A 24,474-nucleotide genomic window follows, 5' to 3' on the forward strand; every position below is an offset into this window, starting at 1 on the left:
ACACTTGAGCAAAGAAGCTTCCTCCATTTAACCAAAATCTCTCTTCTAGTACATAAAATGCGCGATTTCTGCACCTTACAGTAATGCCAAAAATGGCACAGAGTCATGTAGATGAAGCTTCACTGTTAATATACATAATATCTGGCTATTCTTCGGTGAGAAACAGAAGTATGCCGAAAAGCAGCCTCTGAAGAAAGATAATCTTGTATGTCTGAAACATACTGTAAATGAAATTATAGGACAGGAAGACTTTTACATCCATAAGAGTTCAAGAGAACATCCCCAGATCAGCATATTATTTCTCTGAGTCCCCTTCCCACTTTGTGTTATATGTTATATAAATTATCAGAAATTTTAAATTAAGTCTCTTTTGCAAGTGATCTATTTGTGGTACTGATCTTAAACTACATTATTGCCCAGTAAACTGAGTTCCTCATACAAATGATTGGAAGAAAACAGCTCCATTTACGGTACAGTTTCTGAGATTTTAAAATGCATTTCTTCAGATTCAGTTTGAGAAGATCTTCCAGCTTTTCTGGAAAAATGGATGGTGTCAAAATGTTTGGTTTCGTTTTGAATTTTCATTCTGACCTCTCTCTGTCTCTCCAGAATGATCAGAGTCTGACTTGGAAGGCAGAAAACTTGCTATGACTAGAATCACCAAAATCTATTTGTCTAAGAGAGTTTTGTTTTTGAAAACATTGTCTTTGACAGTGCAGTGTATTTTACAGGAAAAATATATGCCCTAGAAAACATGTTGCTGCAAGGCTTCCTCTTAGAAGGCTTCACATTCTTTTTTCAGGGAAGTATATTGCTTTCAAAATTCCACAAACATTAAAAATATATATATTAATAATAAAAAGGTACCTTGTCAACTCGTCAGTATTCTTGTAAAATCAAATGGGAAAAAATACATCCAAATGAAGTTGATCCCCAGGTACCTCTTGTGTCTGAACAGAATGAAAACAAGGGAAAGGATTTGGAATGCAAAAATGTAATAAGTGTTTGTCATGGGGAAGGATCTCTCCCAAGTGATAAAAGGCAATCTTTTTAGTAAACTAAGATGGACACTAAGGATGCAAGATTTCTTCCCTGATAAAAAACAGAAAATTAATTATTTATGTTATCAGAAGAAATTATCTTACTTATAATGGGGATCATCCCTGCAAACTCCCTAGTAGTGAATGGACTTAGGCTTCAGTTTGATTGGGGAATAAATCTATCTTTAAGTCTTGTGGTATGAAATGAAAAGAAAATCCCATGATGCAAAATAATAAGCCAATTTCAACTCACTGTGTACAGTCATTTTATTTTTGAAAGGATGTTGGTGTGTTAACTTTGAAATGGTAAGATTTCTGATGGAAAAGATTTCAATGTATTAGCTGTTTTCCTACATGCTTGAATAAAAAGGGTTTAACACTTCACTCTATGCTTCAGTGCACATTTGACAGAAATGCCATTCTGTCCCCCTTTCTGCCTTTCCCAAGTATGATCAAATTTGTATACTGAGTGTTCTGGTAGCATGCAGATACAGCATTAATTGCTATTGATGCATGGAGAAAAAGTGTAGAAATAGTTACTTTTGCTAAACACTGGGGTATATGGCAAGCAGAACTTTGTAAATGTCTGTTAAGGTGGAAAGTTAGGTAATAGCTCTGCACTAACTTTTTTTTTTTTTTTTTTTTTTTGTAACACAGTTTTCTTTGTAGGTATTCATGACAACTGTGGCTTTTTAACTTTTGTTTGCTAGTTAATGAAAATTAGTGTCAGAATTTTTCCAGCCTACTGATATATTCTTGTTAGTACTGTCATCTACTATATGAAAAGGGTGCTGTGTGTGCCTGCAGCATAATGTAATAAGAGACAGATTATGGGAAATGGACAAAAAATGAAAAAAAATGGATTAAGCATTGCCTGCCAAGCTGACTTCACACACACACACACACAAAATCTCATCTAAAATCTGAGTACGGAGAAAAGTGGCACAAGTACCACAGCTGGGCTTGTCAGAGAAAACTCACTTCAGAACGTAAAACATACTGCAGAGTTAAGGCTTTTTTTTTCTTTCTTCCGTCTCATCAGAAAGGAGTTCCAAAAAGAAAATGCATATTTCACCAAATAAATAGTGAAAAAAGGGAGAAAGCCATCTGTTGTACCAATTCTCCCCTCTCTAGGGGGAAGGGAAGACCTTCACAATCTGAATCAGACACCTACAAATAGTAGATTTTTAAAACGTTTTTAGTTATTTTACTACTGTATTTTGGAGGATTTGAAACAGGGTGGGGAGAGGAAGGGGAGCTTAGAGATAGAGGAAAGGGGGTGAAAGAGTGGGAAAGCAAATAAAGTTTCGGTACTGTAAAAGAATTTAGTTCATGCTATCATAGATTTTAAAATATTATTTACAGAGATTAGCATTTTTGGACCAATGTCAAAAAAGTAAAAACAGCAATTACAACAACAACCAGACATTAGTAGATGAAGCCATTAATGCAAATTTCACGGGAAAACCTGTAATTTTTCTGAAAGTAGATGTAACTGGGGATCCAATAATTTAAGATGAACTAATGCTATCAAAAGGTGGATATCTGTTTAGAAAATTCATTGTCTGAAAGCTAAGAATAAACTTTAAGATATAATTAAAATTTTGCAGCAGCTGTCTTGAACATTCCTCAAAGATTAGAGCAGCATGTATTTTCTGAAAGTAGTCGTTGTGTAAAAAGGTAACATTAGAGAAATGTAACACAATCAAACAATGAGCACTGCTGTCTGATGGCAACCTTCATTTCACCTTGTAGTTCCTGTAGAAGGAGTTTCAGAACATAAAGAGATTAAATATTTCTCTTGAAGAGCTTTCAGCTTAAGTCCCAGGACTACAGTGAGGTGCTACAGGGTGACCGGGTTTGAAGTTAATGGAACTCTGCAAGGATGCCAAGGTCACTCCTTGCCAAGCCTTTGGGAGAAACTCAGCCTGCATCAGGTCTGACAACGGGAGGGATGACAGTAGACGAGGTAACCCTGAGGCAAAGTCTGAATCAAAATCAGGTCGTGTGTAAAGGAATCATTGGGGCTGCACTTGTTTACATCAGCTGAGAATCTGGCCCTCAGGGAGGGAAGGTTAGCAGCAGATGGTAGAGCGTTATATGGATATGTAAAGAGCAGCAGCACTGCACCACAATGATGAAACATCTTTGAGGCATTTAAAGGCAGAGTGATAGAAAGTGAAGTCGGATCTTGACTCAGCACGCTTTTGTTCTTCTCTTTATTCCCTTCTTATAAACATATTTTATTTTATACAATTTTGCTCTTCTTCATTTTAAGGTCTATTTAGGCTAATGTACTTAGATCAAAACCCTTTCATCAGAAAAATGTGATGGATTCCACATGGGTCTCAGGTAATGTATAAGATCTTTCAAATGATACTGCTAAAACAACAGAAGAAGGAATGCAGGCTGTCATGGAAATCATAAATGAAAACTGCAATATGCTCAAAATTGTAACAAGCTATGTGAAACTGAAGGTTAAAATGTTGTCTTTCAGAGTGAATATAATTTCTTCTACCTTATAAAGTACTAAAATAATAATATTTAAGTCAAGACTTCTCAAACCACAACAACTAAACAATAGGAATTACAACCGAGAGACTATCCATCCTACTGCAGATCTAAATTCCATGATTTACAAAATAATCAAGTACTCTGTAAGAATTTTAGAAAAATGATATTTCAGTGATATCCAAAAGGAAAATAGTAAGGACACTCACAAGGGCATGGAGCTGAGCAACATTAGTGAATCTGGCAGGTGGAACACATCAGGAATGATACTGAAGCATTCCCTGTCAATAAGCCTTTACCAGCCAACTAAAGACAAGAGTGCAACTAACTTCCTCCATCAGACTTTGGAGATGAAAAATTAAAATATATGAGTGATGAAAATCATTTGAGTCCTTAATGGTTTCTCCTGTATGTGGAAAGTTTTCCAATGCAACAGAACTGCACAACAGCACCAAACTCATAACAGTCAGCAAAAGCAATTTAATGATGAGGCTAAAGCTGCTATTAGAGTTAGCCATAAAAGTGTTTTGGTAGTTTTAAGGTGATATTCAGATAGAACAATAGTTGCTTTCTCTTCTGAGGTCTGCCATATGAGAGGTCTGATGCACATGAATTGAATTGCAGTATACATTTGCAGGGACCACAAAATGTCCCTTTGTCAAGAGCACACTATAAACAATCATAATACATGAAATCAAGGCGTGATTGAAGAATGTAGATCTGCCTCAGGCAAAACTGTGGTACCAAAAATCCCACTGTGAACACTGGTAGCCAGGACAGAATTACAATTAACAACAACAAAAAAATGTCAGGTAAGATCTTTCCTTTTATACTTTTTTTTTTTCTCACCCTCATACTAAGTCTTTATATTTCCCTTGTGAGAGTTAAACTTTAAAGACTCCTGCTTAGAGTCCGCTTCTCACACTAATTACAGACACTAAGCATCTGTTACAATGTCCTCTGGTTACCACTGGAATTTAAACTACCACCATTCCCCATGGTGTAGTAGCTAAATCTTAGTGTTTTCAGTTTATATTCTCATGTACTTACTACGCAGTGAAACAGTAGAGTCGTCTAAAATATGCACTAATTTCTTACACATTCTGATAATGAAAGAGATAAGGCATTCATTCGTAGGTTTTACAAATAAGTATCTTCACCTCCTCACTAAGACATGCAGCTTCTGATTACAATACAATACAAAACATTCTTCAGCATTTGATTTGCAAAGGTAGCAGTGAAGGAGAAATTACAGATTTCTCTTCAGCACTGCAGGTTCATTCTTCACATCTGTTTGTTTCTATCTGAAAATTGTTTTCTTTCTTTTTGGAACTGCACAGTGATTAAAAAAAGCCCATTTGCTCAAAATACTCACTGGTTTATTTTTCTGATATCTCTGCAAAATTTATTCTGCCTGTAGGACCTGGAATTCTCCAAATATTCAATCTTGGCTCTTCTGCTTTATTCAGATGGGAAAACAATCAGAATTCTATTACTTTGCTCAATTTCAATTATATTCCTTGGAGTTTATCTGTTTTACCTGAGCATGTAATCTTTCAAAATAAATGCTCCCAGCTACCAAAACTATTGTACTAGACCCTGTATTTTGGATTTGTTGTTCAGGTCTCCATCTTCTCTCTCTCCAAGGCTGATTTGTTATCTTTGCCCTAAGATTCAGGTTCTAGCCAGTGAACTGGAACTCTCATCTTCCTTCCTTCCCATGAATGCTACAGATTTTGAGTTGTCTTTTCATGCACATAAGCTTCAGCTGACAAATGAAATAAAATATTCTGCCCTGAGTTGTATCTATCATTCGTCTAATTCTGTCTGTTCAACTTATCTAGAGGCTTCCCTTTTTGATCCATCAGCTCCATGATACCTGATGTGATTCTGTTTCTAGGAAGATAAGATTTGCCTTCCTGAGAAGTTACATTGAGTTTCCACCTTATTCCTGTTACTGTCTAGTAAAAGCCCAGTCCACTGCTTTTAAGGGCAATCTCAGACATGGTGCTGCCACTCACCTCTGGGATGTGCTCTGACAGCACTAGAGGAAAACGAAATTCAGTGGTAATGTCATTCTGGGGAGAACTGCAAATCAAATTTACTTCCCAGAAGAATGCTTAATCAACCAGTCTATAGTGTATTCTGAGAAGGTATGCATGTTCTACCCCTCTTGTTGAAGCCAGATTACTGTGAAAGGAAAAAAACTGAGAATGATAGAACTGGCACCACCAACTCTGGCAGGTGCAGACCTCCACTGCCCAGGGTGTTCTGTACTTGGACATGGAGCAGAAGACCAACTCTGCATTCTGCATATGGTGGTCATTATGTGAAATACCTCAATAACCTCTGGAGATTAAATTCCCAAACCAACAAGGTGATAGATTATAGCTGAAAGCAGCACATTAGCATCCAAATTGGAGGATATGAATATCCCATGTTAAAAATGGAGCCTGATGCTGTGGTGGGGAGATTAATGGCTCAGCCAGGAAGGAGAACATCTACATTGCAATGCTTAATTTCCTGAGTATTTTACTTTCGCTCAAAGAAACATTTCTGAAAGTGAACCAAACATTATAACTATGCAATTACCCAGTGTGAGTACCAAAATATAATGGCTGTAGTGGGCTATAAAATACTCCAGAATGAAGCCACTGAACTGAATAATTTCAGGTGCCTAAAATAACAGCATAGGCTCTAGAATTTTGATCCACGCTTATCTGAACAGGTGCCTCCAACAAAGTCCCAGACTGAGCAGACTGAGCAGAATGCAAGCAGCCTGCAAATCACCTGGATATATAATCTTAACCCTCAGAACCTCTCTTGCTTTGGTAAAATGCCATCTGACCCTGGATGAAGGTAAAGGCCCATCTCTCTCCAGAGTCTTCATATCCTTGCCTGCAGGGCCTCATCTGCTTGATACTCTCAGTGCAAATCTAAGAGCTCCGACTCTGTCTAAATGGGTCTGTGAATAGGCCATCTGCCAATCTCTGTATCTAGGGCACTGTTCAGGTTAAGGACATCTTAGAATCAAGTGGCTCCTTTGCTTGAAATGATTTTTTTTTTAACAAGGACTCTTGTCTCTTTGCAGACCTTTTTGTCTCTGGACTGAGGGATATGGAAGGATAGGGTGAAAATAAATTCACTCAGGTGCTGCTGTTTAGACTTTTTATTTTGCATGAGAGAACAAGGAGTACAACAGAGCCTAAAGAAAATAAACATAAAAGAAAATGTTGGGGGCCTATGTGAAAAAGAAGAAATTCTGGAATTTTGTTTCTGCTCTGTTATTTTATATGTAAGTATTCACTGGGCAATGGACTAGTATCTAGGCCACCCTCACTTTCCTAGACAAGTTCTCTAGTCACTATGTTTCAGATTTTGGTTGCACTTTCAGTTTTCTTACTGAATTTCACACCGCCTTGCTCCAAGTTAAAAAGAGTAATTTCATTAAGGGGGTCTGAGAACTTTCCCCACATCTCATTCCTCAAGAATACAGCATATCTTAGTGATTAAATCTTTCTTGAATGGTAAGAGGTATGAGTTCATACACATTTTATACATTTCTGTAGCCATAGAAAGAGTGAATGTGGCTCTCAGTGAGATTGTGATAGAACAAGGGAAAATGGCTTCAAGTTCAAAGAGGATACAGGTTAGATATAAGGAAAAGGTTTTTCACAGTGAGGGTAGTGAGGCACTGGCACAGGTTGCCCAGAGAGGTGGTGGATGCTCCATCCCTGGAGACTTTCAAGACATCCTGGGCAACCTGATCGAGCTGTGCATAGCCCTGTTCATTTCAGGGGAATTGGATTAGATGACCTTTAAATATCCCTTCCAACTCTAAGCATTCTAGGATTCTATGATTTTTTTAAGTCCTTCTCTGTATATCAGAAATTTCTAAATTATTTTCTGATAGTGGTGAGGATCAAGGAAACAGATCATACCAAGAGAACACAGGCACAGCCCAGATTATATCAGTCACGTGAGGGTAGAAGATCTCAGTGTGCGTCCTACTTTCACATTCTCCTGCACTGTAACTTTCTCTTGCTTCCCAGCAAAGAGAAAAAGATTTCACCAGCTCCTACTTCACAAGAAAAAGGAGAAAAGACTTTCAGGACTTTCCTGTCTTAAAGTACAGCAATTGCTTTTCTTCCAGTCTGGATCATACAGAGCATCCACCATGGCTCCAATACCATTATCTGCTCCTTTGCCATTCACTTCAGGCATAGGCTTTCCGGCCAAAGCTTGTTACATGCTCTCTAAGTCCTTTGGTACTACAAAGACTCCTGTATTTTGGCCGTTTTCCGTTCTCTCTGAGGTGTAATGATACCTCAGTGTGGCTGGAAAATGCAGTGGTAGGAGTGCCCTATTAAGCAAAGGGCCAAAATAAGATTGCCATGATGCCTGAATTAATCTTAACAAGGAGCATATGTACTCACTGAATTTCACAGCAAGATTTATTGAACAAGACTTTAACTCTTCGTGAATGTAAGAGGTATGCATAGTTTATATTTCTCTTTTTTCTCTCTATTTATTTTTGCTTGCTTCAGAGACTTTTCCTTTTCCCCTGATAAGCAGTGTGGTAGAAATCACAGTTTTGTGAATATTTCTTTAACAAATAGCAGTTGTTCAGTCATATCACAAATCATTACACCCCACTGTTAGCTCAGTTCTTGTTAAATCACAGGCTGCATCACTAATCACCAATACTAGGAATATAACAATAAATTTCCATGAATACAAAATGTCTGAAAGAAACATTTTCCTCTGTCCTATTAAATCTTAATATAATCAAAGATGATGCATTTTACAGACGGAAGTATTTTATCAAGAGTTTTATTATGTCGTTAAACTATAAATATCCTCCAACTTTCAAGAAAGGACAACAGATTATGCATTTAGGAGACCTGATAAACAAAGCTTGAAATTTCATTCAACTACTAAGAAATGCAAAAAGCTACTTCTTTTTTTTTTTTTTCAACTTTTTGGTTTTTTTTTTTTCCGCCCAAGGCTTCTTTTTTTGCTCCCACTTAAATCCGTAATAATATGAATCACTATGAGTGTATATCAGTGTAAACAACCCTAACTTGGGCTGTACTGTGTAGGTTAGGATACTTTTAAAGATATTATTGTCATTTATTATTCAAAGGTTACCACTGAAAAAAAGAATATCTGACTGAAAAACAGGAAAAAGCATTTAAAGCACAATTCCATTTATAATCTTAGGATATAACTAGGCAACAGACTGTTAAAGTTAGCAACAGAAGTGTGTCACAAAGCATTATTCCTCTTCTTATATCTGTCACTTTTAAGTCATAGAATGTATGATTGATAAATGTAAAGTTCAGAAATTTTCAAGTTAGGTCACCACTTTGCTGAAGAAATGAACATTCAAAAAAGTTTTATGTGACTTTTAATTGATTTACTTTCTTTTTGGTGCCTCCAGAAAGGGATGTTAAGAGCAGGATGTAGTTGGGAATCAACGTGCAAGGTTGAAGCAGATAAATATACAGCTAAAATCAGTCACCTGTGGCAAACAACCTGCTACTTGCTGCCTGCAATGCCAGTGTGGTGCACGGAGCATAGACAGAGCTCTGCAGTGCTGTCAGGAATTACACACATGGGGGACCCCAAATTCAACATGATGCTGGATGATGTGAGGCAGATGATCAACCTGGAATAGTAGTGGGCACATATGCTGAAAATGAAGTAGGAATTATCACCAGAAGGCAGTGAAGGGTTTAAAAAAAAACTCTTGATACCTGGCTGATAAAGGGATTAAAAAACCTCATGGAAAGTGAGTCCATTTGTGCTTATTACAGCCAGAGAACCAGATGCCATTTTCAGCTCAGGTTTCCACAACTCCCTGACAACTTAAGTCCTAACAAGGAAAGAGATATCAGGGCAATGGGTGCAGCAAAGAACCCCACTGACACGGTCCAGCCTCCTGCAGAGCCTCCCCACATCCTGCCCAGGGCCTCACTTCAGCTCCCAAGGGCAGTCAGCTCCACCCCAGCAAGACCACAGCAGTGCTGGTCCCCAGCTCCTCACCCCCCTGCTCAGTCATGACCTCATATGCAAGTCCATCCATTGGCCCCCATCCCAGCCAAGCCCTGTCCTATTTCTGATCACAGTGCTGATGCTTGGGTCTAGAGCTGCTTTTCTGCACCCCATTGCCCTGCTCCTGGCCAGGTAGGACAGGCCCCTGCAGAACCCCGACAAGGTCTTCTGTAGCTTGCTCATTACTTCTCTAATCTGGTCCTGACCACAGTCTATGCTACAGCAGTCCCAGTATCACAAAAAAAAAAACAAAACTGAAACATGAGTGTAAAGGCAGCATACTGACAGCTGCACCAAGAGGAAGCAGAGGGTTTATATCTAAATGGCACATCCCTGAGGAAATGACTGGACTCTGGGTGGCTTAAAAATGATCAGACAAAGGAGTCTTCCTTGGGAAGGTGCAGTCCACACCAAAAAAATCTCTCTCTAGAGGCCTGAAAACACATTAGAAATACTTCATGGACACAAAGATTGATGCCCCTGTAAGCCATCTACTTTCAAAATATGACCTACAAAACTATAAGGATGAAATTTGGAAACTCAGTGATGTCAAGGGAGAATATGTGGTTCTTCTCTGAAAGACAACTTGACAACTTGTTTTTTTAATTAAAAAAATAAAACAAAACTTGAAACTCATACTTTGATCACATTCCTTGGAAACTTTGGAAACCATGTTTGTAAGTGTTCACACACATTTCACCTAGACAAGACAAAGGGCAGAGGAAAGTGACTCTTGCAGCTTCACAGTAACACTTTATTAAAGCATAAACCAACAAGTTAATGGACTTGTTCTAAACAACAGGTCAATGAATTTAGAATCAGACTGCCTGCCTCGTCACTTCAGCGAAGATCTATCAAGGTGTGATAGAAAGTCAAAGTCTTTTCTTTAAATAGATAGACACAGAACCAATCATAATTTACAAACAGGCAGCCCTGAAGTTAAACTTTCATGTAATAAATAACCATAAATATGGGGTTCATTTTAACATAGACATACTAGAAATCCACTTAAAATTAGATAAACAGAAAGAGTAGCATTCAGCTTCTGTTCAGATAGTGAATCAGAAAAAGGTTTTTCCATTCATCATTCTCTGAAGATGCTGCAGACAAACTCTTGGAGAAACACATTCCAGAAAACAAACCTGGCATCACAGATTGCGTGAGCAATACAGGACTCTAAGGCTATAGCAGTAGACAAAAGTGTAGAAAATTGCAGGAGAAGATAAGTCATTGCAATGATTAAAGCGTTGATATAAAATTGGCTCAAACAACCATGCTTTAACATAGCAGATTCTTCTTTAGCAAACTCCTGTGGGAAGGCCACCAGATTATCAAGTATTTTTTGAAAGTTCACTTTAATAGGAAAAAAATTGTTAGATTACCTAATACAGAGATGTAGATTGCCAAGGATTGCAGAATACGAAATGAAGAGAAAAGGAAAGAGTAAAAGATCTAGGCAATCAATTCAGTACATCATGGTAGTTATCTTCTTGTAATTAAAAGAAAAATGTGGATGTGATGCAAAAAATGAGAAACACTAAGGGCACACTTAGAATACCATAACACCAAAGTGATAAGTCAGTCCAGAAGATGACCCAAGACTGGGTCTGTGATGATTCCTCCTGATAATTATATGTCTCTAGGCTTCCTGACTAACAGAACCTAATTTCTAATCTCTCTTTTCTGCAGTCTTGCACACTGAAAGAGCTTAGCAGCTGACTTCTCTGTGGAGTTACTGTAAGAAGATTTCATTTACCAAACAGTCATAAGATCTCCAATCTCTTCAAACTCCAGCTGGAAATGGCAGAGTTTAATACACCACACGATCACACAAACCTCTTTTTCTTCATAAGCCAGGTCAAAAAACAGTTTTCCTCCTTTGGTAAAATTTCCACACAAACTTGTTCTTAACATTTTCTGGAAAAAAAAAAAGTGTATTTTTGAATAACACTTTGACCAAGGTAGAAGACCTTCTAATTTAACAGTGGGTTTGATTTCATTTGAAAGAGGAAATATGGATCACAAATGTAAGTTACCTGCCCTATCTATTTAAGATAGCACTGGAAGACGAATCTAGTCAAAACCCCAGAATATTTTACTGTGGTATCAGACTAATATAGAAATTCTTGGTTGCTCATGTAGCTGCTTAGAATCAATGAAAACATTACAGAGTCAACAGTAAATCCCACTGGACGTAAAATTATTTTCTTGTTCATATGATGAACTGATTATTATGATTTTGGTGTGGGAATCGGAAAAAAAGATGATACAGAATAAGCTCATCTATAAGAGAGCTTAAGTAGATGCAATAAATCTTAAGTAACATGTAGAAAATAGCAGGAGAATATATCCATGACAAGGCATAACATTACTCATTACTTTTTCACCAGTTATACCTGATTTGATATCCAGGAGAGAAAGGTAAAAGTCTTCTAGAAAGACTCATACTTAAGGGAACATGAAGAAGAAAAGTCTTTGGTGAAATGACTATTTGGGTCTTTCAATATCTCCCTATAAGCATAAGCATTAAGTAAATAAGGCATTGGGAAGCTCTCTCTCCTGGGACTGAGACTGCATGGAATGCTAAAAACACCTTCTGTAAAATAACTGAAAATTTATGGCATGAATTTAATCATACGCATTATCCTCAAGATGACCAGATAACCAGATAAATGCAATTTCAATCTGCTACACACTTGAGTAGATAAATGGTTGAGAATTAGTGAATCAGTCTTGCAGGTATTCGCTCTGCTTTTCTGTTGCAGGACAGAGCATGGCAATGTGATAAAATCCACAGTGGTCAGCATAGAGCATTTCCTAAGACTATGCGAAGGCAACAAGGCAGGAAGAAAATTATCTGTGTGGTTTACATTTAACACTTTGTCTTAAAGAGTACAATCTCAAATCTTCAATCAATTATTTGATGATGATTAGCTAATAAGAATTTTTTCCAACAAAAGTTTACTTTTTAGGGGTCTCATAAGGCAATTTTTTAAATTAATAAAATGAAATTCCTTTGTGTTTCAAAGGAGAAGGAAATCTAGATTTGAGAAAGTAATTACTTGAATAACTACATCTCTTAGCACTTGTAAGTAGTAAACTTTGTTTGCTATCTGATTTCTCTATCTTCATACATACTATAAATGATATATGCAGGGCCCAAGTGTATTGAAAGAAGATTGGACCTGTGTTTAGGTATTGCTTTGCATAACAAAATATTTTCAAGATAGCCAACTTGAGAGCTTGTGTTGATTCATATCTTTTAAAGGAAATAAATACTTTCCTGAGGAAAAAAAAAAACACAAAGCAAAATTCTTGAAATAAAACAAAAAAAGCTTGAGAATCCACTAATTACTCTACATTTGGAATCGGAGTTTGTTGCTAGGAGAATGTGTCCTGATGATATCAGGAGAGATTGCTCTATTTTAAAGATTAGAATCTGTAATCAAAATACTTATCAGGTAATAACTATATGTATGAGCTCAGTATAGACCAGGTGAAGTATGAGACAAGTGCTAGAATGCTTATGAAGACTGCAAATCTTTAAATCAGTTTCAGCAATCATGACATACTGGCCTGATAAAAAGAAGCTCATTACTTGCTTGCTACACTTCGGATGAAAATTCAGTTGGTATATAAATTAAGGAATAAATATTGATGAACATGCCAAGAAAGGACTGATATATTTCTTGTATTTTAATAGTAACAATGTGTAGGTCTCTAAAAATTCTTAAATGAAGAACTCTAAAACAAGTTGGAACTACTGAGAAGGAAAGTTTGTTGCAGATATAAGTAGAAATTTTTAATATTAGACCAGATTTACCAACTAATTTCAAACAACAGCAAGAACCTTAGGAAAGTTGAAACTTTTCATACTTACAAATTACAATGATGGGATTTATAACATTTACGTAAGTTTTTATTTTGTAGAAATCTAAACAAAAAGTAATATATGCAAATTACAATATCAAGAAAAATATGAATTGAGAAGTAAATGTTTAATTTATTCTTCCACAAAAAAAAAAAGCTGAAGGATGATTTTTTTCCTGGTGCAAAAGAAAAACTGTTATTTTACATCAAGTGTCCCAATTATTTTACTTTAGTGTGACTCAATCAATGAAGAGGCATGGCTTTCATGAGATGTTTGGACAAACCACAGAACTTAAAATGTATACCATAATAAAAGTTTCCTTATCTTGATAGCTCTAGAACATCTCTTGCTACTCTCAGTATTACTGCATGGCTAGAACTGAGATCATGTAGTGTATTTACCACTTTGCCTATAGACAGAGTTGCTGAACATGCGTGGGAACCCCAGATGCAAGCCATATGTAATTAATTATAACTAGCATTGAAATATTCTGAATGAAGTACAATCAGAATAATTTTAAAAAATCCATGGCAATATATTATCCTTGAAACAGTAAGACAAATATTTTTTCCTACTTGCAATTAGTTGGCATTTTCTCACTCCTTCTTCACTTTAAGTTTCCACCTGACATTTCAGTTCTTTCATGATGTGATATTGCAAAGATGTTTATAATAAAGAGGATACTATCAGAAAAATTGTTCAGATGTGAAGATGTCCCTTAGAGAGCAAAATAAAAGCTGGCATATGAATTCCTTCATGTAGTCACTGTAAAGCATCAGAACGATTACTCATTTTTGGGTGGGTGGATTCTTTTCTGCATTTTCCCTTTAGCAGCAATCCAGCCTGCTCAACACATAAGCCAGTCAGCTACAGTTCAGCCCCCTCATATAAGACAGATTTTGACTTTGCAATGTCAAGCCCTTGTTCACAGTAAGCCAGATGATTTTTTAGCACCACATGGTAGCCCGATAGCTCATTTTCAGTTGTGCTGTACAGGGTGAAATCTTAGCTTTTACCCATTCTTTGATTTCTACCTTTCTTAAATAACCATTAACTTTTTGAAAATCTCAGATGTTCTCATAAAATGGAATAGTCTGTCAGTTCAGCCTAGCAGGATTTACACGTAGCATTCTTTCATCATTTTCTGGCTGATAACAATGTCTTCATAATCTTCATGACATGCAGTATCAGAATTTGATGACAATAATAATTTAAGAAACCAGAACTAACAAGAAACAAAATCCTCTGAATTACTTTAATCAAGGGACAGTTCCATGTCCAAATTCATTTCTCAGCATGCTGGAAAGTATGGATGTCCTCTCTTGTTATCTGAAATTATATCAATACGAGATCAAGGCTATCAAGAGGAGATACATTTTCAACAAAACTACAGTGAAGTCCAAATTCATTCAGGCATGTTACCTTTCTTAGCATTAATTTCAGATGTGTGCTTTTTGGTGCAATATCACCTCAAAGCAAACTGCAGTACCTGCTTTTTAGAGGAGGGAGAAATAATGAAAGATTTTTTTCTTACAAGTTGCATTTTTAAATTATGAAATTGGCAGAATGGGATAAATGAAAGGCTGTGGATTTTCTGAATAGTTTCGTAAATTTCATATATCCAAGAAAATATCATTTAGATGTTATGACAACTCATAGATTTAAATGCCAGCACAGAGCAGCTATGCTACTGTCAGAAAAACAAACAAAAACCTACCCCAACAACAACAAAAACAAGAACAAAAAAGAGTTGGTGTCAGGAAAAAAATTACTAAAATTAATGTATTGATTTATTTTTTAAAAATGTGATTATATTAATACCAGTGTGGCAGTTAGACTATTCAAAGCTGAAACTTTGAATAACTTTTGTATATAAAAGACCTTATGTTGACAACTGATGGTGTGCAAAGACTTAACAATTAAAGAACCGTAAAAAGAAAACATAATAATTTCCAATTTATAAATCAAATCTATGGCACGAACACACTAACAGCAGATTTCATCTGAACAACTGTAGCTGTTCATGACATATAGATATATCTGTGTATGCTTATGATTTTGGGCTACTTTTTAAAATAAGATTGAAAAATGGGACCTTCCAAGCCATAATTCCCCTGGACATCAAAGTATCTAAAGAGCAGAGAAATGACTGTCTAAAAATGTCTTTTTTCTTTCCAGTGATTGTAATTGGGTCTTGTTACCTTTATCTCTGTTGTTAAAGACTATCTCTCTCTGCACAGTTAGGTTTAGCCAAATGATTTACATATGGAAGACTGAAGCCATAAAACAAAGCTGTGCCAGACCTGGAGGTTGAATAGAGATCTATGAGAAACTCTATCAGCTCCCTGTCAAGACCATCTTTCCTGTGGCAAACAATTCTTGGTTATCTGAAAAGCAAGGATAGAGAACTTGTGTGAATAAACATGAATTTCATCTTTCACAAACTTCTTTAGAAAAAGATTCTTTAGAATTTGTAAAAATTTATTAGAAGCTTGTGGGAACTACCATTCAATTCTCACAGTCCTTCAGAAGTAACTACCAAAATAAAGATCTACTTTCCAAAGAGAATTTTTTTTTTAATTATAAAGTTGAATTCACTCTGTGTGTTGGAAATATTTTTTTTTCTCAGCACTGTTGGACACAACTTTAAAGTATAAATTCCACATATATGTGCTACAATATCTATTTTTCAGGAAATTACTACTAAACAATATAGCTACAGTTTGTCTTTAAAAGAATTCACCTAAGAAAGGATGCAAAATTCAGTGATATATAAAGCAAATTTTCTTCTTTCCATTTTGCATTGATTTTGATGAGGACTGTAGCATTTTGGCAGAGACTTAGACACATCAATCTGTGTAGACCTATATCTCCTTTGTATAATGCATATACTTATTTTTTATTTTCTGACAAAAAGCCCATTAAGCAATCTTTTATCTTCATTATATAGAAGAAATTTTAAAAGTGCCCTAACCTGCTTTGGTTATTTTATGGACAAAAGTACCGGATTAATCACAAGCCCATGAGAGTGAGTTTTCTCTATTACTGGCTATGAACCTTTATATCAAGACAGTTTTGTCACGCAGACTGAAGTGATCTTATTACAAAGAATGACCATTTTCATATGAGTGATTTAAGGTGACTGTTATGTCATCAAATTGTAACTGTAATTGATTAACTAGAAAGTCAATTCTTCTGCATCTAATTAACAGAATAGATACTAAAAACATCTGTCCTACAGTATAGACTCATGACAATACATATCTGGCATGTTTATGTTCAGAACCTAAGAAATCTGCATTTTCCATGCGAGATTCATAAAAAGATAAAATCAGATAAAATCATTTTTCTATCTATCTTGTGTCTCAAAAGTGATTTGCTTGTTGTTGTGTCTGATTATTTAATAATAGCTCCTTGAAAACTCTCTAACAACATTTCCTGAAACAATTTCTCTGCAGCATAGTGCTTCTAGGAGTCACACAGAAGTAAATCTGGAGCATGTCAATAGATTTCTGCCCAGTAGTTGCTTCAAATATGATGATTTAGTGAAGATCAGTGCTTTTCAAAATGCATTTCAAATTATTTTTCTCTGCTCTCACAAAAAAAAAAAAAAAAAAAAAAAAAAAAACCACACACCATAGTGATGATTTCTCCCTTTAAAATAAAAGCTAGAATCCATTGGGGAAAAAAAACAAGGCTATTGATAATTTCTTTTTTCCAAACATTTTATAGACCTACTAAAAATCATCCATACTTCTCTCAGAGCCTATGTTCCCCAGTTTACAATCCATGAATATACAGATGTTATAGTATAGCAGAGAGCTTAGCTATGCAGTTGTTACACCAAAGCAGAAAACAAAAAAGATAGAGATGCTCACCTGTATCCTAGACTCACATAGGAAACTCCAGCAGAGTGGATCTCCAGAAGAGATCCTTCTCCACTGCTAGTCAGCTCTTAAATGGGTCCAGGAGAGGTGGAGCCAGGCTCCATCCCTTCCGGCAGCACAGGTGAATTGCCTTCACCTGTGCTCCCATGGCTGACTCATTGCTCGCCTCAGGTGATCAGTCAGAGGTTCAGGCAGTTCTCATACACCCAGTAAAAATTATTACTCTAAACACTCATGTAGTCCTCTTCTTACTTTTCACTGTCATTTGTTAGCAGCCATGCACTTGTTCCTTGCTCCACCCCACTTCTTTTACTCCAAGCCAGGTATGTATATGCCATCCCAGAGCCAAAAACTGCTCAGCTACACCTGGTAAAGTTGCTGTTCAATCTGATAAAGCTTATTAGGGTGCTACACAGCACAGGACATCACAGCAAAGAAAGATGCACAGTTTTCACGTCAGACAAGAATCTGATTTCACTGACTACAAATTTTGTTTGGGCGTGGCTCTGCCTATCTGTGAAGCTCAAATATACAAAGAAATGCGGGTTTTTTTTTTTGTTTGTTTGTTTGTTTTTGTAATTTCTAACTTAGTTAATTTGTACAGAGACTAACTGTTTTCATTCAATGTTTGCTTCATTTCTTTATTTCAGTAGATAAGCACAAGAATAATTGAACTAAAAAAAATGAAAGAAATCTTCTTTCTAGTTGAGCAGTGGACTATACCATGAAGTAGTTTTAAAATATATACTAGTATTTTTACCATAGGTAGTTGATATTAATAGCAAGTAATTAGTAAATCATGTGGCACATGTCTGTATGTTCCTTTGCCTTTTATTTGATTGCTGCTTCTGTAAAATGTATTAATGGCCTTAGGAGAAGGACACATGTATAATTGTGCTGAATTAAAAATCAGCTGGATTAATTTAGAGCATCTTGAAGATTGCTGAAGGAAAGCAGAGGACTGCAACTTGCCGTCAAAACACAAGATTATAAGATATTGGAAGCATAAGTGTAAGATGATACCAATGGCTTCAGATTTTTAAACAGAAATCACAAATTATCAATCACTAATCATTAAAGGAATGCAACCTGGAAACTGGGTAAAACTGGATTTAGGGGTAATTAATGAAAAAGAAATAAGATGTTATTTGCAAAACTACAAAAATGACCCAAAGCAGATTCAAGAACTAATTTGAAGAAAACATTGATACAATTCTCCTTTAAAGACTTCTGTAATTACATGAGTTTAGGTCACAGATGACTTACCCCTGCTCTTTAGGAAAATTTGTTATCAACATTAGAATCTAATGAGGATATGACAGATTAAGCATAATGTCAGAGATAGGGTAGAGAGCAGGAAGTATCTCTGCTTCAGTTTTGACTAAATTATTGAGAAGGAGATATTTGGATAATTTATTCAGTAAGCTTTACTGTCATTATAACTGGATCAACAATTATTTGATTACATTATTTGGTCATTAATTATACTAACAAGGAATTCTTACCTTCAGTTCTATTTCTCTAACCCACATTAATTAGATGGTGTATTTGTTCCGAAACCGTGTTCTGGAGGACTGACTTAAATATTAGCACAGGAATTTATGGAGAATATAGGTGACTGAGGCTTTAATTTACATGCAATAGTTGATGAAGAATGTGGTATGTCCAGCTTTTAATGTCTGGATGACCATCAGGAGGTCTGGAAGAATTTCTTTTTGTTTCAATTCTAATCAATTACTTTACTGGAAACAAACATGAAACTGTAATAAAATTTGCAGATGAGTGAACTTCTTTGAGAGAAGACAAATAGTCATGTAAAAATTGATTTCAGACAGACCCTTGATGTGCTTTTCTTATTTGAAGTCAAATAGAAGCCCATGTGCCCCGGACCCAGGAATATAGGTCACATGGGCAAGGTGGTCCTGCGTTCTCTGGAAAGCACCTTCCCCAGCTGTAACAGACATAATAGCTGCAATAGAGGCAGGAAGTCTTGTGCAGAAATACTAGACCACTTACTGGAACGTATAAGATGTTAATTTTATATGCGTAACAGTCCTGGAGGTATTGAATCAGTTCAGAACAGATGTAGGAGAAAATGTAAAAATTTGGAAATCTTTGGAAGACTAGATATCGCTCTCCATTTAGTTTATCAAAGAAAAGATATAGTGATCATGATATGGTGACAGTAACAGTGATAGCAGAGAGCTGATACAGCAAAGTCATACTGACATCCAAAAGCTGATGGAGAATGCCAAGTAACTTCCATATCGAAATCAGCCTCATCTGTGAGAGAGTCGGTGTGATTAGCTGCTAGAACTAACACAAGGACTTCACACTGCTTATGACACTGAAGTATAAAGTAAGTCTGTTTGCCTTTTTAGAATAGGAGCCATAGCTCATCAAGAGGTCAGAAAGTACTGAGTGAAAAGTTGTAGTCTTTGCAATGTAAGAGATCTGAATTGATTATCATAATAGTTCCCTTTGTCCTTAAACTCTCTGATTTATCAGATCTTTCATTATCTGGGATCAGTGTTAACAGGCTTTATTTCCATATGCCTTGATTCCAACATCTTTGAAAATTTTCATGAGACTTTGCAAGATTGCAAATCTTTTGGGCTGTGCACTTGTGAATGAAAGGTTTGGCAGGCGTTTTGACCTATAAAGTGAGCAAATGAATGCAAGGTATCACATGCTAGAAAAATACTTAAGAGAAAAATGTTCTTAGCATTAGCTAGAATTAAACTCTGAATTTCAAAGGTCCCTAAAAAAACACAAAATCACAATTAAAAAGGCTTATTTCAACTACAAAAAATAGACTATAATTAATTATCCATACCCATATGCCTTTGTACTTACTTGCTGGCCAGGAATTGTGCTCATGTTTCTTTATATGGTGGCCTAACAATATGTGACACTAATCATTTTTTAATAAACACGTAGTGTCTGTACACATGAGTTTTGCTACTGACTTATGTGAGTATATTTGAGTGCTTGAAAATACTTGTGAAATATTTGACAGACTAGCATTTGAATATAAACTGTACTCATAATGAATGGGCAGCAGGTAGAAGAGTAAGAACAGAGTCATAGGAAAAAGAAATGTGCTAAAGTCTATTAAAAAAAAAAAAAAAAAAGTGATTCCCACATCAGTGAATAAAGTTTTTCCATTATAGGTTTCTAGACACTTAAGAAAAAGCTAATGCAATGAAAATATACTTCTGCTTAGTATGACATTATATTGTAACATGGTATATGTCTCTAATAAAGTAAGTGAAAAGCGATCTTAAAGTGAAGTCCTTTCATGGTTGGACTCTGTGATCTTCCACAGCTGGCTGTGAGCCTTGGAAGAAAGCAAATACAAGACCCTTATATGAACACCCGTACCACTTGAATATAAAGAAGTTCAGTAAAAAGAAAGTCAGAAAAAATGACTCATTCTAGTCAAACACAATGATTTAGTGAGCTTTCGCTGATCAGAAGTGATAGGAACAAAACCACAAATAATAAACAGGATGTCTGTTGTCCTTCATATGCGTATTTATATGTTTCAATTAAGTTGGCAGTCTGTCACTTTTAAACTTAGCTCTCTCCTTCAGACTCTCCTGTGCAAATGAATAGGTTGTGCTTGTACAGCTGAATCAACTTAGGCATTTTTAGTCCAATTTTTTCCCTCTTCTGACTTCCGGAGAGAGGAAATCTAAATCTAAAATCTAAATCTAAAATCTAAAAGATGCTGACGCACACTCTGCATTTCACATATGGTGCTAAAGATCCATTAACTAAAGAAAAGTAAAAAACTTTTGATCATAAAGGACAGCTGAATGTTAGGTTTAAATAGATGTGTAACATTAGCCAAGCTTGACTGGCCATGGTTTAGCCTGTGTTTCTGAATGACTATTCAAATATTGATGTTTAGTAAAAACAAAATACAGAGTATATACTACTGAACTGAAATACAAATGCAAAATCTTAACCCATACATTTGAGCAATGCTTTGAATATAACTATTAGAAAACTGTGGAAAAGAAAGTAGGTATTTTTTTTTAACAAAAGGATAATACTTTAATATAGAGCATGCGTTCTTGTTTCAATGTTGTTCTGGTAAGAGCTTATTCCTCTGTTCCTAGATGTTAGCAGACAGACGTCTAGTGACCTTAACAACACTGGATCAAAGTCCCTAAAGGAACTAAAGAGAATCCAAATCTTAGAACCTCTACCCATTACTCTTTATAGTGCTCCTCAAAGCTGATTGAAATTTATGGTATTAAATAGGAACTGATAAAGGACTGTGAAGGTACACTAGGTGTCCCTCTACTGTGTGACTGGGAATTTCTGGTGCAGGAATACAGATACACAATAAACATAGTTAAACTGTGAATAGTGAGAATCCAATCATACATCCCTATGAGGTTTTTGTGTTCTCAATGAAAAGCTAAAACCTTCTATCATATTTCAAATAAAGAAAAGTAATTTTTCTCTCTTTTTTTTTTTTTTTTTTTTTGTCTGTTCTTCTGCATCACCTTCTTCACGAACTGCATCCTGCTTTCTATCATTTATTTCACTTGTACTGAGGTCTTCAGATTTTGAGTGTCACGCTGATGGACTCGGTTTCTTTCCTTGTTATTCTGTGTAATGCTTTCTTAGCTCTCGTTCATCTTCTACCTCTTAAAGGTTCATGCTATTGCTTGACGTATAAGTCATATTGATATTACTCTTAATGCTTGTCCTGAATGTGTTGATCCGTATTCTTTTCTCAAGGTTGGTTCAGGACATTGGTTTCTTTACTTAGAATTACAGTGTGGCAAGCTTCCAAATAGGTTTTGACAGACTCCTGCAAATAAAGCCTTTAGATTAGTTGATAGTTATTTCTAACCACTACTGAAAATCTTTATGACTATTTCATAATAATCAGACAAGATGACAGTTGAAAAATCATTTTGGTGACAGTGCTGATGATATTTTTTCAAATCTTTCCAAGTTTGTAAAAGACATTAATAGCATTTGCTCATCATAGCTGCATGTTTACAATTGTATCATTCTCATTACAAGGCTCAACTCTTGATAGGAAAAATGACATTTCTTTTAACCTTTCTCTTTCTGAAATTATGCTGTTTTTGGGACGTTAATAGGCATGTTTTTGTCTTCCTTTCACTGATGAAACTCTCACCTGTTTTGTTTTGATTAGCTTGCTCTTTGGTGGATCTTTTTTTTTACCATTGATACAGAGCTGAGCCAGCCAATGTCAGCAGCAAAATCAGCACTGTAATTTCCTCATAAATCCATAAGATAACTCCTTTATCATCTGTTACTCAAATTAGATGAGCAATAGTTAGATACAGAAAACTTTTTAACTCTGTTGGTGGTCAGTAAAAAACGCCAAAGGATATTTCTTACCATCTTTAAATAAAGTGCTACAGTATTTGTTGCAGTAGAATCTTTTTTTCAAACTTCTAATCTCCATGTAATCTCCATTACATCTTCCGTAAAACTGCTTGAAAAATGCATTTGTTTTGGAAATAAATAAATAAATAAGTAAAAACCTGTTGGTCTATATCCCTTTCAATATGCAGTATTTGAGAAGTTCTTGCTCTGCATACATGGGCTCAGTATTTTTAAAAAAACTCCCTTCTCTTCTGTTAGCTGAAAATCTATTTATTTCTTAACGTTTTGTGATGCTACACATTTTTGAAACACAGTGAGACTTGCTACAGTAGGCAGTCATCTATTCTTCACAATGCATTATAAAGTCTTTTTTCATCTTTCCCCCTTCATTTCACATTCTATTTAAAAGCATATGGGAAGTCTAGAGGGCTGATTTGTCACTCACTTTAAGTTTTCCTATGGCTGAATGTATTTGTGAAAAATTTGAAATGATCCATGCAAAGAAGATACTGATCTGAGTAGTGTTGCTACACATTCTTGCTTCGTTTTATTTTTGAATTTAAGGGAACTTTAATTCATCTTTTCAGAACATGCACAAGTTATAGGTATAAATACCTGTTTTCTCAGCTGATAAAGCAGTCCCATTGCAGTATGAATATAGGATGCATTATACAGCGCATAATACAAATGTCAGAATATATTAGACGTAAGATTTGGAGAGAAGAGAGAAAAGTCAGAGAGAGCAGTAAACTGGGCAGCAGCCCAGGGCTGCTGGTATTGCTCAGATTTCTCTGTGTCAACCCATCAGTAAATCAAGGAATTTCCATGAAAATGTGATATGTGAGAGAGTCCTGAACTCTACAGAGTACTGCTTTCTTACTTACTCTGCTCTTAAAGGCTTCTTGCCAGGTCTTTTATTAGTCAATAAGAGCAAAGGAAAGCCATGCACACCTTGCAGTTCTCTGAAGAGGGCATGATGATATGCATCTGCCAAACTGCACTGCTAGATCTGACAGGAGTTACAGGAAAGGGGAGACAGTGCAGAGCATTTTGTGTTTTTTATTTTAGGTAAATGAAACAGACAGCCAAAGGTTATAGTAATTGAAATAATCCCTGAACTCTGAGATTCTCTTCTAAATTCATAGATTAATGTAATACAACTCATTTAAATTCAATACTGATGTAGAGAAGAGTCATATCTTGACAGGAAGATAGTCCAAATACACTTTAGTTTCTCTGCTCTTTGACTGCATGGATTTTTACAGACAATCACCCACTCCTCATGTAATTCTGCCCTCCTCAAAGTATTAGAACAGACTAATTGTAACCTTTTCTGCAAAGCACAGAAATGAAGGGTAGAATTAATGTAGTTTAAATTAAACTAATGCATCTAATCAGCTACACCCTTTTGTAAATAGCAGAAAATCAGGTCTCTCAGGTGTTCATTGTAGCTCAGCCTTCTTACTTTTGTTCTTCTGCCTGTTCCACTGGCTCTGTGGTTCTCAGATACCTACTAGGGCCAACCCACCATAGTCATTTTTAACCTGTGTTGGGAAATACCACTGGATTTCCAATTTCAAATCTACCAGCAAAAAAAGAGTGGTATCTGAAATGCCACCAGCTGTATGACTATATTAATAGATGTGGGGAAACAGGTATAAGCAGAACAGTGGTAGGAAATTTGGTTGCCTACAGAAATGTTAAATCCAGCATGTTTCCGTCTTTC

General features: G+C 35.9%; 1 long non-coding RNA gene across 2 annotated transcripts; it reads right to left on the bottom strand.

Annotated features, from left to right (window-relative positions):
• Positions 1 to 10,343: 10,343 nt before the first annotated feature.
• LOC116230605 (uncharacterized) lies at positions 10,344 to 17,401 on the bottom strand. 2 transcript variants are annotated; one of them, XR_016471264.1, is made up of 3 exons: positions 17,358 to 17,401; positions 15,783 to 15,866; positions 10,344 to 11,525 (listed from the first exon to the last, which is right to left on the bottom strand). It is a non-coding gene; the product is annotated as an uncharacterized LOC116230605 (long non-coding RNA). The 2 variants fall into 2 exon arrangements; XR_004167286.2 differs by lacking the exon at positions 10,344 to 11,525 and adding an exon at positions 13,701 to 14,808.
• Between the last annotated feature and the right edge of the window lie 7,073 nt (positions 17,402 to 24,474).

This window comes from Phasianus colchicus, chromosome 1 (genome assembly GCF_987193195.1).
Source record: "Phasianus colchicus chromosome 1, bPhaCol1.hap1.1, whole genome shotgun sequence".
In the NCBI taxonomy this organism is placed as follows: Eukaryota; Metazoa; Chordata; class Aves; order Galliformes; family Phasianidae; genus Phasianus; species Phasianus colchicus.